The sequence below is a fragment of the Gouania willdenowi genome, chromosome 10, assembly GCF_900634775.1.
Source record: "Gouania willdenowi chromosome 10, fGouWil2.1, whole genome shotgun sequence".
Taxonomy (NCBI): domain Eukaryota; kingdom Metazoa; phylum Chordata; class Actinopteri; order Blenniiformes; family Gobiesocidae; genus Gouania; species Gouania willdenowi.
Window position 1 is genome coordinate 5,046,550 of NC_041053.1, and position 17,306 is coordinate 5,063,855.

At 38.4% G+C, this 17,306-nt stretch overlaps 1 pseudogene; it reads right to left on the bottom strand.

Annotated features, from left to right (window-relative positions):
* Positions 1–1,692: 1,692 nt before the first annotated feature.
* LOC114471524 (E3 ubiquitin-protein ligase TRIM21 pseudogene) lies at positions 1,693–2,947 on the bottom strand (annotated as a pseudogene).
* Between the last annotated feature and the right edge of the window lie 14,359 nt (positions 2,948–17,306).

Consider the following 17,306-nt stretch of genomic DNA (forward strand, 5'->3'; position numbering starts at 1 on the left):
TAATTATGACTTTCTCATAATTATGACTTCATTTCATAATTATGACTTTCTTTCTCATAATTATGACTGTTTGGGGGTTGCCGTGGGGGGTCTCCGGTTGTGCTGCTCTGCTCGTCCCTGGTGGCCGCTAGCTAATAGTATCTACTTTAGCATTGTTTTAGTGTTACAAAGTGCACTATAGTACAGCAAACAAAGAAACATAATTGTCATCCCTCCGACTGGTTTTAGGGAGAATACCTGGACAGATTAACACCTGTTTTTAAACCAGTAAAGTCCTAATTATTGTTAGCATGTAGCAGGATAACCACAATACGTGCTTCACTCACGGAGCTTCATTAACTTTTAAATTCCTCTTCTTCACTCACAACTGGTATTCTGACCAGGAAACAGCTTATTGTCACTGGTTTGTAGATTTCAGAATCATATTGGGATTATTTAACAGTGCATAAAGGGACTTTTTGTAGCTAAACATAGGTTTTTACCTCCATCCAAAGAGTCAGGCTGTTAGCAGAGGAAGGCTGACACCTAGTGGCCACAGAGGAGACTGCACACACCACAGCAGCCTGGAACCAGTATCTAAAGGACCACGTTTTTTGCTCATTTTTACCCTTTTTCTGCAACTAAACCAAACTTGCCATATTTTAACATGTTTTCATCACTTTTTCTTGCCATATTTTTGCTCCTTTTAAAGCATTTTTGCTACATCACTCCCATTTCTGACACTTCTCAATCTTATTTCAATGCCTTTTGTGCACGTGTTTTCACTTTCCAGACATTTTCAGCCGATATAAACCCTTTCCACCACTTTTCCACCTAATGTGACAAATGTTGACCCATTATTGTCACTTTTAACCTCTTTTCAATATAGTCCATGCTTTTTGGCCAATTTAACCACATTCACAAATTGTCATACCCATTATTAGCCAGTTTCAACTAATTGTTCCAATATTGACAATTTGAAACCCTTTTAACACTTTTTGTCAGTTTTTACCCACTCTAGTTTGCTACTTTTAACCCATTTCTGTGGTTTTAAAAACCCATGTCACCACCTTTTTCCTAATTTTGGTCACTTTGTCTAATTAAATAAAAGGATTTCTTTAAGATGACTATAATGATAGTAAACTTCCTGGATAACAGTGGATATTATATTATATTACATCACATTACATTGTATTATATTATATTATATTATATTATATTATATTATATTATAAATGTGGTTATCACAGATTCATAGAACAATGGACCATCATTTTGCGTACTTTATGGATGGACCCCAAAAATCTCTCCCCTTTATTCCCCCTTATAGATGATCCTGTCTCCACATGACTGTTCTTCAAAGTTCATGTCTGTGTTCAACCACCTTCTGCTACAGTGGGGGTCCCCGCTTTCTGGAACCTTTATTTTGGCGGTCGTGCCGTGAAAACCACTGATCTAAAGAACAACTCACCAACCTTTGTGAAACATGGAGCTACTTTAAAACTAGTGAATAATCCAAAGGGCTACCAGTGTGATAAACACTTCTTAAACACCAAAACTTCACGGTTTCTCTTTAATTAAAGGGTAAGTTAATGAGGAAGAGTAATAGTGACTTAAAAAAGGAAATTTGCAAATGTTTTATTTTAACCACATTTTTTATTTTTCTGTATTTTTGTTTGAACAATCACACAAAGTTTACAAAGGGTGGCATACAACACACTGTGACAGATACAGTAATAAAGTATATAAATGCATGTGATCTTTACAAGTCTTTTTTCTTGAAATAAAACTCAGAGAGAAATAAATAAAAAACAAAACAGTTAAACTCAATTAAAATTAAGTAACCCTGGATAAACATAGAATACTTCTTTGAGGTTCAATCACCCTCTTTTACATGTAGGTTTCAAAAGTAATATGACAAAAAACAACATTTATACCCACATACAACACTTGGAAACAAAATGTACCACAGTTATACTCAACACAATTATAAATTAAACTTAGATGGACTTACAAAAACTCCTTAGATAACCTGAGCATTTTTTTTCCATTACATTTCATAGAAAAAATCATCATGTTCCTATTTTACTAGCAACTAACACCTTTCAACTGATCATAAAACAATCCAAACACCAAATGTGAAGTTTCTTTAATAAAATGTTTCCTCCCACTGTTGAGAAACATACATGTTAGGTTGGATGGAGTGCGTAACCAACCTGGAGAAGTGAATGGTTGCAGAGAACCATTGAATCTATTGTTGGTGAGACTTCATCATGACACTGATCATTCACTTTGATTGACAGGGCAGATGATCAGAGGTGCTGAGTTTTTACCACCATAGTTTAAACAGGGACTAAAGAATGGCTGTAGTTTATGAGTGAAGCAGCAGTGAGTGAAGGAGTCGATCAGAGCTGCAGCATCAACATCATAAAAGGAGACCACACCCCCCTCATAGTCCACAAACACACCCACCTTCTCAGGAACACACTTCAGATGAAGAATGTCTGAAGGATCTTCACATCCTTTATACAACTTTCCATCTCTGAGTATCAAAGTCCAGTAACCATTCTTAGGAGTCAGAGGGGCGTATCCCTTCCTGTTGATGGATTCTTTAACCACTCCTAAATACCACTTAGTTTTTCTTTTAACCTGAACCTCAAAGTAAAATCTGCCTGAACCGAAACTCTGCTTCCCTGAAACATTAACACTAGGAGAAAATCTCTCTTTGTTGTCTGGAAGGTTCTTCCACACATCACTGTAGCAAACTTGTTTTCCATCATCAGACAGGACGAGGTTAGGATGAGCTGTAAGAGGATCAAGAGTCACATCTACTGCAAACTGCTGCAGCCTCTTCATGGCTAACATCTTCATCTTCATCATCTTGTCACTGAGTGTGTCCTCCAGCTGAGTCACAGCTCTCAGCACAGTCCCTTCATATGATGATGGACGGACCATGACCTCTGTCCAGTCCTTGGTGGCTGGAGGAGCTTTCAGGGAGCAAAAGTGTTGGAGGAGGTGGTCTTCAGAGTGGGAGAGCTGCTCCACCTCAGAGCTTCTCTTCATCAGCTCAGAGATTTCCTCCTCCAGCTCTTTGATCAAACTATCAGCCTCTCTCTCTTCTGCTTCCTGTTGCTCCTCCATCTTCTCTATCAGCTCGTTCAGGCCTCTTTGAACAAGCTTCATCAGAGCAGTGAACATCTCCACACCTTCAGCTATCTCTCTGTCTGCAGCGTCCTTCCTGATCCTCACTGACTCTTTGATCTCCTTCAGTTTCTCTCGTCTCTTCTGGATCATCTGCTGAAGATAAACTTTCTTGTCTTCAAACAGATCTTCTCCCAGAGGGACAAACTGGTGACTCCTGTGTTCCAAAACAGAACACATCAAGCAGACACGTGTCTGATCGCTCAGACAGAACAGCTCCAGAGGTTTGCTGTGCTTTGGACACATCCTGGTTTCCAGGTTCTTCACAGGCTCCACTAGCTGATGTCTTCTCAGGCCTGATGCTGTAAGATGCGGCTCCAGGTGAGTCTTACAGTAGGAAAACACACAGTCCAGGCAGGACTTCAGGGCCTTTCCTTTGGTTCCAGTGCAGACGTCACAGGGAACTTCTCCTGGAGCTGCTGCTTTACGCTCAGATTCAAGTCTGAACTGAGAAACCAACTCACGCATCATAATATTGACCTTCAGCTGAGGTTTAGTGCTGAACACCTGATTACACACGGGACACTTGCTGGTGGTACTGGTATCCCAGCATGTGCTTATGCATGTTTTGCAGAAGTTGTGTCCACATGGTGTGGTGACTGGATCATTGAGCACCTCCAGACAGATGGAGCACAGGAAGTGATGTTCAGACATCCCGTTGCAGGCAGTAGACATGTTCACACACTGAGGGACAGAGACAAGCAGCACATTAACAGAACTCTCTCATTGTTGTGGAGTGTTCCTTTACTAATGTTTCTGAGTCTATCTCACTGAGATCACCTTTAGGTTCAAATTAGTTCTAAGGTTCTCTCATATTGACACTGGAACTCTAAATTATAGGTTAGATTTTTTGCACACTTTATTTGAATGTACAATCTTGTTTTCTTTAAAATAACCAATATATTGTGTAATAACAGACTGAAGTTTAACATAGCACAAACCTTTAAAGTCTGCATGGACCACACATTTCTCAGTGATTTTGTTTGGGAAAACAAATGAATTTACACATTCTGCCTCAAATGTAACTTATAAATACACGTAATTTCAGTGTAACTTCTGATTGAAATTCACAAGTTGTGATTAATTGTGATTATTTAGTCAGATTTGCAATCGATTGTTTTTTTTTTAATCCATTCACAGCTAATTTATATTTAAAAAAAACATTCCCCATGAACAGTAGAAACCTTTCTTTGATGATATCACACATCACATGACTTTTAGTGGTGGGTGGTAGATGATGGAAACCAATGGCAAACTGTTTACACATTTAATCTCTAACCTGGAAACTGGTTAGAAATATCTGCTCTTCAATCCTATGTTTTTTTTTTCAAAATGAACATCACATTTATCTCAAACCTCATTTGGACTTGGTAGAATGAAAGTTAAAGATATGGAAAACGTCACGTCACCAAGTCTAAACTTTAGTTCAAGTGATCTTCAATGTTCCTCAAATAAAGATATCTATGTAGTTATAGATATCTGAGAAGATGTTTGGACTTGGCAGAAGTAGAAAGTTATGTTGTTCTGTTTGTGTTTTATTCATTTTTATATTTACGAGTCACATTTCCTGAGATGCAATTTCCGTTTTCTAAAAAGCAAAAGTTGATTGTCTAAAAAAGGAATCAAATGGTTCATTCATTCTTAACCCTAGCTTTACATGCAGTGAGACATTCCGTTATTATATGCCGCTAACACACACACACACACACACACACACACACACACACACACACACACACTGTGTATAATGATCCAATTCAGACTAAATGTTAAATGTTAAAACGAACAGATTTAAATAGAGCTTTTATGACAAAGTCGTTCCAAAGATCTTAACAATATCAGCTCATTCACACAAGATTATGACTATATATGTAAATACATTTAGATTAAAACAAGCAGTATTTACACACTGGATTGTGGAAAATCACTAAATTAGTCATTAAAGTTGACATTATTATTAGAAACTCACCTTGATCTCAAACGTTGCTCACTGATGACATCTGCTGGTCAACGTTAATCGATGTTATTAAAGCTACTTTATTCGTTTCTGACGGTGTACGGAGTGTAGATTGGTGTAGATTCTGCAGCTTTCATCTTAGCCTGAGTTGCCATGACAACCTGTCAACATTTATCTTCCATTTTAGTCTGAGTTGCCATGACAACCTGTCAACATTGAGCTTCCATGTTAGCCTGAGTTGCCATGACAACCTGTCAACATTGATCTGTTCGAAGCTGCCTTTTGTGATTAAATGTATGTTATATTATCATCAGAAGATCAAATATATTAAAATAAATAATGCAAACACACACACACACATTTTACTCCTCATAGTGGATTTATGTCTGGACTGTTACATCAGGCATAATTACTACCAATGAGGCAGCGTCTGATACAACAATAGAAAACTAATGAACATTTTACTCGTGTAAAAGTAAAAAGTAGCTCAATTAAATAGTAATCAAAGTAAAAGTTATTAGTTACTTACACCCCCACGGTTATTGTTGGTTTTCTTACATACAGTAAACATCTCATGTAGAAACCAAAAAAGGAAAAAATTATATCTTCCACAATTAGAACTTAATTTATTTTCCACAAAGGCATCCGTACAAAATAAAAGGTTTGTCAAAATGTCAATAAAAAAATAAAATAAAAATAACACAAATTAATTCAATTCACAATAAAAAAAAAATGTATCAGGCTCTAAGTATAGATACATTTATGAACTCTAAAAATGAGAGTAGCAGAACAAATGAGTGGCTGGAAGTCCCCTTGCTGAGCATAGGTCAGAAAAACTTAAAAAGGTACCATTTTTATAGAGGTCCTTAAAAGTTTTGATGCCAGCATTTTTCCACTGCATGTATGTAGCGTCAGTGAGACTGGGGGGAAACAGATGAGTTTTCATGATTGGCATTGTTATTGATGCTGAAAGAAACTTAAAATGGTTCCTGTATTGTGACCATATTTTCAAAGAGGACTGTACCACAGGACTTTATGTATATTTAGAGGGATTAATTGGAAGAGAAGAAGACAACAGAGCTTCCAGTGATAATGAGGAACAACACAAGTGTTCAAGTTTGCACCACAACAAGTCTTGTGACCGGAGCCAATAGGTCAATTTATGAATGTGAGATGACCAATAATAATGTAGGAAATTAGGCAAAGCAAGCCCACCACTAAATGTCATCTTTTGTAACAGAGATTTCCTCACTCTGGGGTTCTTGCCTTCCCACAAAAAAGATATTATAAGATGGTTGAGAGTCTTAAAAAACTTTTTGAGCAAAAACACCGGAATACATTGAAATAGAAAGAGAAACCGGGGAAAAAATATCATTTTAACTGTGTTTATTCGACCCAAAAGAGATAAGGGCAGGGAGCCCCACCTCTGAAATTCTGCTTTAATTTGGTTAATCAATGGGGTGAAATTAGCTGTGTATAAGGAAGGTAAAGTGCGGGTGATGTTGATTCCTAGATATTTAAATCCAGAGGGGCTAAGTTTGAATGGAATATCTGTCTGGTTCAACTCAAAAGCTAACAAATTTACTGGATAGCATTCACTTTTAAGTAAATTAACTATGTATCCTGAGAGTAAACTGAATTTTTCCAACAACGATTTAATCGAGGGAACCCTAAGAGTAGGATCAGAAACGTATAAAAGCAAATCATCTGCATAAAGGGACAATTTAAAATTCATACCGGAATGAGAGATTCCTTGAAACTGAGGAAGAGACTGTAAGGATATGGATAAAGGCTCTATAGCCAGAGCAGCATTGTAATAGACATTACTAGCCCAAAATAATGTGTGAGTTTTATAAGAAAGAAAGTGTCTAGAGATAGTGTCTTTTCTTTAACCCCTGAAAGTGTTTAAGGTGGTGGCCATGATGAAAGAACATTAGAATTTTATGATGAAAGAACATTAGATTTTTATGATGAAAGAACATTAGATTTTTATGATGAAAGAACATTAGATTTTTATGACGAAAGAACATTAGATTTTTATGATAAAAGAGCGTTAGAATTTTATGATTAAAGGAGGCGTGGCCGTAGGATTATTACATCACCTAGTGGAAGTGCGTCTGATCGTCAAAACAAACGTGATCACCTTTTCCTTTTTTTTTTTTTTTTTTCACCTTGTCTGCACATGCTGTTGAAGGTTTACACTACAAGAAGTGCAATCTTTTAACAGCAATGCATATTTTATTATTGCAATTAAATAAATGAATTGAAGTGATCACCTTTTCCTAACTCCTCTCCTAACACCTTTCCTTAACCCTGTGACGTCATCCACGGGGTTATAGAAAAGTGGATAGGAAAGGAGATAGGAGGGATTACTCGGACGCAGCCTTTAAGTCACGTAGTGCATCTATCACGTGACCTAAACTGGCCAGTGAGGGGCTTTGTATGTATAGAAGATGCATTGAAGTCTATGGATACATATAACGTATCAATAGCCACAGTCTATAAGAAATGCAGCCAATAATTAGCCATTTTTAAAGCTATTCTGAAGGTTTTCTAAGTATTTCCCTTTACAAGAGTTTCCAGCAAATAAAACTATCCCATAATGAACAGTATGGATTATGGATAAGTATGCTAGTTTTTTATTCAATAGATGCTGCACTTTTTAGTCATTTTAGAATTGAATGACCAAACAGTTCATTTATTCATTCAGTCATGGTGCTGTTGGATGCTAAATAACCTTAATGACTGTTATTTTAAAGAATGCAAGATGATTGAATATGCATCCGTCTAGATTTTTATTATATTTATTTTTAATGCATTGGATTTAGTTTTTACCCTTGCTTGTTTTAAATGTTGAACCCTGTCTTCCTGCTCCTCTCAGACTCTGTTCACCTACCCAGAGAACTGGCGAGCCTTCAAGACCCAGATCACAGCCCAGTACAGCGGAGCTCAGCTCAAAGTTGGCAGCAGCTACCCTGCCTTCACCTTTGGGCTGACAAACCGCACCCCAGCCTTCCTTAACAGCTTCCCTCTGGGAAAGGTGAGTCCGTACTATTCATTTTTAAGTACATAGGGCTGTTACGGTGTAGATTTGGTCTGATTCATTATTTTCATTACACTTGGATGTTGTATTGATCCATATTGTGATTAGATAGTAATTATTAATGATGTAAAATTAATCTTCCAACAACTCAAGATTCAATTCTGATTCAATTCTGATTCTTGGGGTGATGATTTGATTCAAACTGATTCTTGATTCACAATCAATACTTTTTGTAACAAAGGGTACCAATAAAAACAGATTATGTTCACAGGGTTCCAACGGATCCTTAAAGGAGCATAGGGCAGGATTTATAAATCAGACTCCATAGTGGTTAGTGTAACTGCAGCCATCAGCCCAGCCATCAGCGGGAGCGTATCAACTGTTTTTAATGGTTTTTATTTTTTGTATTTTTGTTGTTTTATAGATTTCTGGCTAGATTTCTGGCTACTTTACAAAGGTAAACCCTCATCCCAATCTTTTTCACTCTCCAAACAAAATTTGCGCAACATGGATTTAAGGGTTTGATGAAAACGTTCTAAGGCTCCCTGAGACTCCGGATGATAAGGACTGGATTTTCTATGTTTGATGTTCAGTTCTTTAACTACTTGTGCGAACAACTTAGATGTGAAGTTGGTGCCTTGATCAGTCTGGATTTCCTTAGGTAAGCCAAATGTAGAAAAAAACTGTACAAGGGCTTTTATTACTGGTTTGGTTCTAATGGATCGTAAAGCTATGGCATGGGGAAAACGAGTAGCTGAACATATTAAAGTCAAAATGTATTTATGTCCAGATTTCGTTCTTGGTAACGGTCCTACACAGTCTAAAATCACTTTGTCAAACGGTTCCCCAAAAACAGGAATTGGATGCAAAGGGGCTGGTGGAACAGGCTGATTTGGTTTTCCAGCAATTTGACATGTGTGGCACGATTTACAGTATATAGCAACATCTGCTTTCAAACCTGGCCAAAAGAAATTTCGCACCACACGTTGGTACATTTTTTTAATACCAAGGTGCAATCATGTGCAAGGTTAAGAACTTGGGGCCGGTATTCAGTTGGCACCACTACCTGATTTACAGCACGTAACTCATCCGTATCAGGTCTCCACCTCCTCATCAGGACCCCATTTTCTAAGAAGAAAGCTGGAAATGTGCTAGCAGAGACTGTGGCAGAAGAGAAACACAAAGTCAACGTGGGATCGCTTTTCTGTGCAGAAATCAACATTTCTCGATTTACATTCAGCTTCATCAGAGAACAATGAACTTTCATTATGACAAGTAGACTGATTTTCAGGTTTTACAACAGGCTCAACACAATCAAATTTAACATTTTCATCCAATTTTACCATGAACGACTCAGACAAGTCAATATCGGCAAGTTTCCGAGCCTGTGCGCGTGTCACAGTTCTTCCACAGTTCTAACGTTAGTTGCCTGACACCACTTGTCAACTTTTCTAAACTTCTGTCTATATGCCTCAGGCACCAATTCATATGCTTGGAACACAGCTTTCTTTAACGTTTGATAATCTAAACTCTGCTCTAAGGATAAACTAGCACACACATCTTGTGCTTTTCCCACAAGTTTACACTGAAGTAACAAAGACCAAAACTCTGCAGGCCACTGGAGAGCTGCAGCTATGCGCTCAAAAGCACTAAAACACGAGTCAACCTCCGCTTCACGGAACGGAGGAACCAGACCAAATGTGTGGGCTCATGTCAAACCCACCTGAAGAAACAGGTGCACTGTGCGGGCTGGACTGTGGCATGGAGACGGGAGGCTGGCTCCTCTCCAGCTCCATAGCTCGGAGGCGGAGCTGCATCGTCTGCACCTCCAGCTCTTGGTGTCTCACTTCCGCCTCTTTGATCGCCAGGGTCAGGCGGAGATCTTCTGCAGACATCCCTGTCAGAAATGTCACGGCCGATTTTCGGTCAACACCAGACGGGGACTCAGCGGGACCCATCGGTTTCGCTGCATCCACCTGGCGTGCGCCGCCGACCGGTTCACTCACACCGCCCCGTGCAGGAAGCACACCAGCGTCAACCAGCTGTTTAGCCAACACAGACTGCATCTCTGCTTTTCGAGCCTGATAGGACACATTAAAACTAAACTGATTTGCAATCATTAATAAATCAACTTTTTTACATTTATCAAATTTCTCCCAAGAGAGAAATCTGCCATTTCCCTTCCTAAATTCCTCCCACACTAAAGAGAAAAATACCAACCAGAAAAAAAACTTCACCACTGCGCCTAAAAAATTCGAAGGGAGAAAAAAACTAACGGCCAAGCCCCCAATTCATGTTACGGCCCAGCCTAGGAGAACTGGACCGTAAGATGACGGTGTGCCACCTTTTCCTGGTCTCAAACAGACACATCGACAAAACCTAAGTTTCCAATTATTTATTCACAATTTTCTATAACACAAAAGAGAATTAACTAAAGGAGGGAGCTGTGGGCCAAAATAAACACAAACAAAATATGGCCGCTCAAAAGTCTCTCACAACTTGTCCCACACTCCTGACTGCTGTCTGCTCCGATGGATGAGACCAGTGAAGAGTGACACGATGCGCCTCTCTCTGCCCCGCCGCGCCCCGTCAGGTAGCGTTGTCTCCTCCTTTTTGACTGGTCGGCTTGTGAAGGTTTGACCAATCAGGAAGGGACCCGTCACTCTATCCCTTCCTCCGCAGGTGGAATGAATCCCAGATGATAGGCTGACAAGACACCCCCACCAAAGCACACACACACACAGCATAGACAGACACACCGACCTCAGTCGTAACAATTCTGTTAATGGTAGACAAATGGATCATATCAGTTGTTATGCTTATCCACTCACGTTTCATTCAAGTTGCATTAATATATAAAAAGATAGAACTAAGAACATTCTCAACCAATAAGACTAAAACTAAGATGGCTGCTGAAAACAACACTGCCTGGTAGAGCCTTAGTTAATGTGTCTGAATCATTCATTGATCCAATTGGTCAATTTAATGCAGCCACTAACGCTTAAAAATACAAGCAGTGGATCGAGAGAGAAAGAGGTGCATGCAAAACTTTAATCAGCCTGGATGTAGTTTATGTCTATTATTTACAATACATTTAGGATCAACAGAGAATGTTTCATAGATCTAGATACGTTGGTGACCACTGCTTTATAAGTTTTGTAGAGTTTTTTATTTTTTTGGTGCTGCAGGTTTAGATCAACAAATGCAAATCAAGCTGAAGCCTCAGGGTTTTTTAAAAATCTTTTAACTACAAAGTCAAATGTTTTCCTTATACGATATAAAGATATTTTGTAAAGGTCATAGTTCCCCTGCCTTTGGGCAGGTAAAACACATTAATCCCTAAAGATTGACCTCAGTCACTCTGTGAAGTAGTAATGCTTTATTATTTTGGACATTTGTCCTCATTTGATAATATTATCCTTGTGTTGGCACACCCCTCTGCCAAATGGCAAAACGTTGTAGACATTATACAGGTTTTAAAATCAATTTTGAGGGTTTTCTGTAAATATGGAATAGAGCTATTGTCACACCTGTATATAAGTCGCTTTCCAAGAATTTTACTCTTTTACTGGAAAAATCCTCACATAAGTCGCGTCGGCCAAAAAGTCAAATGCCTGGATGTTAGACTTCCAGGTCTGGTACAAGGTTCCTGTGGATCCTTAAAAAGTCTTAAAATACATTCAATTCATGAATCTAAAAATAAGGCCTTAATTGTCATTAAAATGTCTTGAATCAATGTTTCAAAAGTTTCAAAACAAATTATGTTGGAGGGTTTTTTCATGCAAATACTTTTTATTTAACTGAGCTACTTTTACACACACACTATATATATATATATATATATATATATATATATATATATATATATATATATATATATATCAGTGACGTGCCGTGACCACTAAGGTTGGGTAGGCACGGCGTTGCAAATCAAGACCACAAATGACTTTCTTTTGTTTCTCCTGTCTTTCTTTTTCCCCTTGTCTGCACATGCTGTCAAAGGTCAACACTACAAGAAGTGCAATCATTATGAGACAGCAATGGCAATTTTCAATATAGCCTCCTCTCCCAATAAGATATATATCATGTCACAGCAGCGCATCCGTTGTTTGTGTTGGAAACACGGAAAAAATGACAACGACTCAGACGGCGGAGCTGTCTGCGGTGCTGAAACCACGTCTGCACCCCAAATTCACGCAACACCCAAAACCTTTACAACAATAAGTTTATGCACATATTCAAAATGTGCAGCACCTCTTCCTCTTACGTCATGCTATTTACGTTGTTATTTTTTCATAAACACCATATTTTACCATATACACACACCATTCAGCTCGCACAATGACCACCGCTGTAATCACGAGAGAGAGAGAGAGAGAGAGAGATTAAACTTTAGACTTACTTTATTTGAAGATGAAGTCCATGCGCCTGTCTTTCTGGACAAAGATGTCGATCACAGCAGTGTAAAAGTCCGCTGTCTTGGCCTTCAGCTTTATGAGTCTCTCTTTCTCAATGGATATGAGAGCCAGTGATGAAAGTCTTCCTTGCTCTGTTCTGTTGCGGCTGTAAGTTTTGATGCGTTTAAAGCAGAAAATGACCTCTCCACCGATGTTGTGGTGGCTGGAATGGTCAACACCAACTTCAGCAGACCAGACCTTGTCGGTGATGCCACGGCCGCCAAACAGCAAACACCAGAAGCAGAACAGCCGGTTCCGTGAGGCGCATCCACAAAGCCATTCCTTCCATCTGTACCATTCACTTTGGAAAGTCCACACACTTTTCTGACGTTTCTTTTGCTGAAGGTCTGGTAGCTCAGGTGTTGGTCTCCCATCTTTTAAAAGCTGTCGCTTTTCTTCAAAAGAAAGTTGTGAAAATGTATTTATCCTCTCCATCGCTGTCATCCAACCTGTAGTGCAATCCCGCCCACTAGATGCGGCCACGTGATATCTGTTTTGTATTCACTATGCACTGTGCGTACGTATTGGATTAACATAGCACGGTTACGCCCAAAGGCAGGGTAGCGATTTGCCTTTTTGCGTAAATGGTTTTTCATAGTGGGTCCGTGGGAAACTGACTGCGCATGCGCAAACATCCGTTCACGTGATATGGGGCTAAACTTTAGCCGCTAAAGGCAGAGCAGCAGTGTGCCTTCGGGAGAGGCGTGTCCTCCTCCTCGTAATACAGGAGTGTGCAGCATCTCTGCCGTTCCAGGAAATAGGTGCATAGCAATGTTTAGTCACTCATTTGGGCTATGAAAAGCACAAAAATGCTGACACTTTCGAACTTATAGGCCCTGTAGGCTATCGGAAATTGAAAAAAAAAAATTATGATTAAAAATAAATAAATAAATGAAAAATGAAAAAAAAATTTTTTTTTAAATGAATATGTCATTCATTTAAATTCACCCTTGGTAGGCACTGCCTACCTTGCCTACCCTGACTGCATGTGCCTGATATATATATATATATATATATATATATATATAGTGTGTGTGTGTGTGTTATGTGAACTTTCAAGTCCCACCTGTGCCCATTGCCCCCCAAATAATTCTGACAAATAACACATGTTAAAATGTGTTGAACCAACAAGGAACAAGTAATATAATATTTCATAATAAATCAAAAAACTAAATTAAACTCATTATCTGAATTAAAAAAAAAACAAATGTAAAACGTGCAGTAGAAAACCAAAAAAAAAAAGAAAGAAATTCAGTAAAAGTATGAAATGAACTAACAGGGAATAAGTATCATCATGTTTCATAATGCAAGTATATTTCATAAATAAATAAAAACTGAAAAACTAAATGAAATTATTTCCCTGCATAAAAAAACAAATCTGTGCCAAAAACCTCATGAAAACAATAAAGTAAATAAACGTCTTAAATCAGCTTTAAAAGTTTGCATTTTAGTTCCACGTTACATTTTGATCCCAGTCGCATATCTAATGCAGTCTTAATTGAATGTTCTTTTAATTTCTGATTCATTTTAGGATTCTAAATTTGCCTATTAATGATCTTTATTGTCAATGAAGAAAGGGTTTTTAAGAAGATTGACATGAAATTGAAAATGTCTCCATTCTCTACCACACACTTTGAGAATCACTGCTCTACTAACAGGCCTGTCTCTCCATAAATGTACAAATGTTTCTTTAGAATTGGGGCAAAATTTGGGTGAAAGTTGCAAATCTGTAGCATATGGTTGATTTGTTATGAAGTTTTATAAATTTGAACTATAAACAAGAAGAAGAAGAATGTATGTATGCATCGGGTGCTGACCCGGCCCGTCTGTCAATTTTTAAAAGTCCATGTGGCCCCTAAGCCAAAAAGTTTGCCCACCCCTGCTCTAAAGCCACGCCTCAGGCTGTGCTGTAGGAGTCCGTGTGCCGACACAGAGGGCTGTACGTACCTGTGGTGCCAACTTGAAACAGAAACTCAAATCTCACCTGAAAGTGAACTTTTCATGTGTTGAAATACGGCCGCTCCACGGACACATTGTCCTTTTTCCAGACAAGGGCGCGCTGGGTGTGGTGTTTGCTGACGTCATCTCAACTGAAAATGCTATTTTTGGTGGCTGGAATTTCAGTGCATCACTAGCTGTAACCCAAAATTGATCTAAAACTCACTGTTAAAGTGATAAACACCCCAAGTGAAAGACTAGTATATGAAACATCTCCTTGTAGGAATGAGAGCTGAGTTAGAAGCTGCTATCTACCTATAAAAGCAAGAATGTTATGTATGCGTGCATGGAGTGAATATCTCCCCGATGAGGTATGTGTTTGACCTGAAACTTTGTCAACGACTTCCAAATACTCCAAGTGTGAGCATCCATTATTTTTGGAGTAATTTGGAGTTGCAAACGTTCATTTTAATTTAGATTACGGCTCCCTCTCGGTATTGAGCGCGGTATTGAACTGGCTTTTTAAGTCTGATCTTGCATTTTCCGTGTAAGTGTAATGTCAACATCTGTCCCTCTGTAAAGTTCCTGGTCTTATAATAACGTCATAACGTCCCAGGAACTTATGACGTTGGCTCATAAGCTCTTCCTTGGCTCAGTTCTTCCTGAGCCAAGGAAGAGAGCAGATGTGTTTTCAGAGCTCTCCGGGAAAGCTATACTCCCGTCTGATAACGCGACCTTGACTACCAGCGAGCAGCGACCAGCTGCATCTGAAGAGAGAAAACTGGGCCCAGACATGCCACCAAAAATGGAAGAGAACTTTAAGCTATTCAAAGAAGAGCTTAAAGAAATGATTAAGGACATGAAACAGGAGATGAGACAGGATCTCATGTCCTTAAGACAGGAACTATCTACGAAGATGGAGAACATGACGAATGCCTTGGAGAAATCATTGAAAATACTGGAGAATGATGTCAAGGTACTGAAAGAAGAAAATGTAAAGAATGCAGAAAAGATAAAAACATTGGATGCGAGGGTTGAAGATCTGGAAAGAAAAGAAAGAGAAAAGGATGTCATCATCACGGGCCTAAAGATAAGGCCAAGGAGCTACGCCAGTGCAACAAGACAAACAGAGGATCCGACCATCGAAGACGAAAAATCGATTGAAGAACAGGTGATTGATTACCTGGACTCGAAAGGCATTGAAGTGAACCCAGACATCATCAACTACTGCCAGCTGCTGCCAAAACGCAAAGACACCAGAGATGTGAAAATTACATTCACCAACGTGAAATATAAAGCTGAAATAATGAGACAAGGAAGAAAACTTGTGGGAACGATGGTGTTTATGAACGAGAACCTGACGAAGCAGAATGCAAGTATCGCATGGAAAGCACGCCAACTGAAGAAAGGAGGAAAAATTGTGAAAAACTGGACCAGAGGCTGCAGGATTTACATCACACCCCCAGGAGGAGAAAATGGAAAACCCGTTCTAGTCCAAAGGATGGAAGACCTGGAAAAATACGAATGAGGTGCCTAAAAGTCAAGAACACTGATAAAAATCATGGATATGGACAGAATCACTAAAACTCATCCGCAACATCATCAACATCAACAACGGGAGATTAATCAAGTAGACGAAGTGGACCCAAACAACTTTTCACATTGGAAACAATACACGAACAGCCATTACTACACAGAGAATGACTTCAAAGTGGAAAATAAGAAGGAAAAAGGTCTGTCACTTGTTCACTGTAATTGTCGCAGTATGTATGCAAATTTTGAAGACATTAAGGATTACATCTCTACTTTGTATAGGTTTGACATAATAGCACTATCAGAAACTTGGATGAATGAAAAAAAAGGCATGGATTTTATGATAAAAGGATATAAATTTGTCTATAAGAACAGATTACATAAGCCAGGAGGAGGGGTAGCACTATCCATAAAAGAAAATATAGATATGGAGATTATAGAGTCTTTGAGTTTAACTGTGGAAGAAGTAATGGAATGTATAACAGTGAAAATTACAAGTCCAGAGGGACGTAAGATAATAATCTGCTGTTTGTATCGTGCACCTGACTGTAAAATAGACATATTTAATGAGAAACTAACCAAAATGATAGAAGAAATCAAAAATAAGAGATTACTGATATGTGGAGACTTCAATATAAACATTTTAAATCCTTTAAAAAATACACACATTGAAGACTTTGCCAATTGCATGTACACAAATGGATTAAAACCTCTCATAACGCAACCAACCAGAATTAATAAACACAGCTCAACACTGATAGATAACATCTTCACAAACATACAAAACACAGATATAAAGAGTGGTATATTAATAAATGACATCTCTGATCATTTACCAATATTTATGATACTAAACGCAAAAGAGAAGAAGAACCGTGAAAATCATAACACACAGACATACAGGAGACTGGAAGGAGAAAAACAACTAGAAAACTTTAAACAACAGATAAAAAGACAGACGTGGGAGAGTGTTTTCAAGGAAGAAGACGTGAACGTAGCGTATGACACATTTACAGACACAATAACGACAATATACGATAAATGCTGCCCTTTGAAACAAATAACAACCAAAAGTAAAATAAACAATGTACCATGGATTAATAAGAAAATAGCCAACGTATGCAAAAAGAAAAACATATTATATAAAAAATATATAACAGAAAAAACATTAAAAGCAGAAATACGTTATAAAAAATAC